At 39.4% G+C, this 2,629-nt stretch overlaps 1 long non-coding RNA gene across 1 annotated transcript; it reads right to left on the reverse strand.

The window, feature by feature from the left end:
* Nucleotides 1-542: 542 nt before the first annotated feature.
* Nucleotides 543-2,413, reverse strand: LOC128815671 (uncharacterized). Its single transcript, XR_008439702.1, has 3 exons — nt 2,359-2,413; nt 2,140-2,248; nt 543-628 (listed from the first exon to the last, which is right to left on the reverse strand). It is a non-coding gene; the product is annotated as an uncharacterized LOC128815671 (long non-coding RNA).
* Nucleotides 2,414-2,629: the final 216 nt, after the last annotated feature.

A 2,629-nucleotide genomic window follows, 5' to 3' on the forward strand; every position in this document is an offset into this window, starting at 1 on the left:
AAGCAGCCAGAGGATTTGAGGCAGTAGCTGAACACAGCGTGTTGCTGTGGGGATGGGCTGATGTCACAAATTGAGGATTATTAATAGCAGAAAAACAGCAAGTGCTCCTTTCAGAGAAGCATCTTTAATAGCAGGGGAAAAACACTTGAGACAAAATCTCATTTGCTATGTTTTTCTTACATTTTTAACCAAGGAGGGATGGGAGGTGGAAATGCACTGATTTCTATGGTTTAATTATCTGTCTTCTCTCTGGTTATTAATGCTGCAAGGAGAAGCAGCAGAATTTAGAAGGCTGGAAGTTATAAGCTCAGTTTTGCAAAGCTGCAGTTTTCATTTTCAAAGATGCAAAGTTTTGGGGTTAAGATGAAGGACTAAAAATAGTGATGTTTATTTTTAAAACAAATTTACAGTAGTTTCCCTCTCATAACTTTATCAAGTTCTTGATATTTTGGAAATAGAAGCTTATACAAAAATCACTCAGCCTATTTAGAACTGTATTTTTTTTAACCATACCAGGAATAAATGATAATACATACCTTCAAACCAAGGTTTACCTTGAAGAGAGGTTGACTATGAGGGTATATAGCTCGTCACACCCCATAATTTGTCCTCTCTTTTTCAGAAGTTGCTGCAACAAAGCAGTAGCAACAAATTTGATATATTCACAAAATAAAATTGAGTTACATAAGACAATTGAAAATTTATCACTTCTTATTTTATCCTGAGCTTCTACAGTTCTGGAGATTTGTAATTCCCTTTCTTTACAGACCACAGACAAAACCTTTTTGGTCAGCAGAGGTGGAACAGGAGTCTCACAGATACCATGGTTTGTGCTTTCCAAATGCGATGAAATCCATGTTTCCCTTAACACTTCAGTATTATTTAAGTGCAGTTTCTCAGAGTTCTGCTCATTCCAGTCCACAGACAGCTCTGAAGAAAACAACGGGGATCTGGGTGATGTGTTTGGTTTTAACTGTTTCTGGAGATTTTCTCCTATTTCTCCCAAAAGACAGACTTCTGTTACTTTTTCAGAAAACCCTCCAATTCCACAGCAAGCCAGCTCCAAAGGCCGGAGTGCCATTGTGGTTTAGACGGTTTCAGGTGAAACCTGTGTACCATTGCTGTTGTTTGCAGAAGGGATATTGAAGTGTCCAAGGGAAAGCTCTTGTACCAAAGCCTTTTGCTAACCTGAGTGAGAAAGTTCATCCCATCAGAGAGGCCAGAAGATGTTGGAGAAAATCACAGCACAGGAGCAGCCAAAATACTTGGACTGCTGTGTTTTCACTTGAGTATCCCTTCTTTGCCAGGGCTTAGAGTCTCCCACAAGAACACCAGCTGTACAACTTGTCCACCCAGCTGATAGCACTTCAAATCTGCTTAGCTTCAGAAATTACTTGACTGTGTAATCTAATTTTACCCAATGTTCTGTTTAGAAATAAGTCCATTTACCACTCACAGATTGTTAGTTTCCTGATTTAATAGTGAGATGTTGAAGAAAAAGCAGTGTTTCTCCCTCATAACTCATGCTTTCATCCCACTTGTTCATACTCCAGTAATTGAAATTACAGTTTGATAATTGTGCAGACATTGATGATTTTGCAAATGGAGGATTATTAATAGAGTAAAAACAAGAAGGACCTCTTCTCAAAATGTTATTCCAGCAAAAAAAGAACCAGAAAAATATGCTTGATTATTTCTTCACTTTTTTGTGCATTCTTCACATTTTAATTAGGCAGAAAAAGTAGATAAGATTTTCTTTCATCAGCATGAATATTAGTGAATCATAGCAGAAAAGAAACTTATGAAACATATTACAAGTCATAAACTTAGAGGTTTTTTAGTTCTATGGACTTTTAGGTTTAAAAAAATTTTGCAAAAAGAAGTACAAACTGGAACCAAAACTTCATTGGTGCTTCAATATAAATTGCAGGGGGGGGAGGTTGTACATTTAAGTGTATCTGCATTAAGATGCCTTTCCTATTCCTTTTCCAAACCTGATATTCCATACTTTGCAGCAGACAGGATCTGTTTGGGGATCTTTTGGTCTTTTAGCAGCTTATAGGTGTTGCAGCTCTGTATTTCCTAAGCATTTGAATATATACTTTCAAGAGCTGGTTGGGAAAGAACTTTGCACCTTACTTTTTGGGGAGAGTTTGGGGAGTTTTGGAGTTCCCATTTCCCAGTGGTGCTGCCTGCTGGAGGTCCCAGGCAAGGATCCCCCCTCTCTGTAGGGAAGAGGTGGAATCGCCTGGAAGTGTTCAAAAAATTAGTAGATGCAGTATTCCATGATGTGGCTTGGTGGCCATGGCTGTCCTCAGTCAAAGGTTGGGTTTGATGATCTTGGAGGTCTTTTCCAACCTTTATGATTCTGTGATCTGCAGCACAGATGATCCTGTGCTTCCTTTCCCTCCCCACACCCTGCAGGGGTTAATGCCATGTCCTTGTCCACAGAGGGGTTCAGAGGAGACCTTTTGTTGGAGCACAATGCCTGAAACACCAGTCAGGAGAGGGGGAATAAGGAACAATGAGAGACAGGGACTGTGAGATCACCAGGATGAAGCTTCAACAGAAACTGTGGCAGTATTTCTAACACATTCCATAACTACTCTGTGAATTAGTGGGGGATACT

Source organism: Vidua macroura, chromosome 17 (assembly GCF_024509145.1).
Source record: "Vidua macroura isolate BioBank_ID:100142 chromosome 17, ASM2450914v1, whole genome shotgun sequence".
Classification (NCBI taxonomy): Eukaryota; Metazoa; Chordata; class Aves; order Passeriformes; family Viduidae; genus Vidua; species Vidua macroura.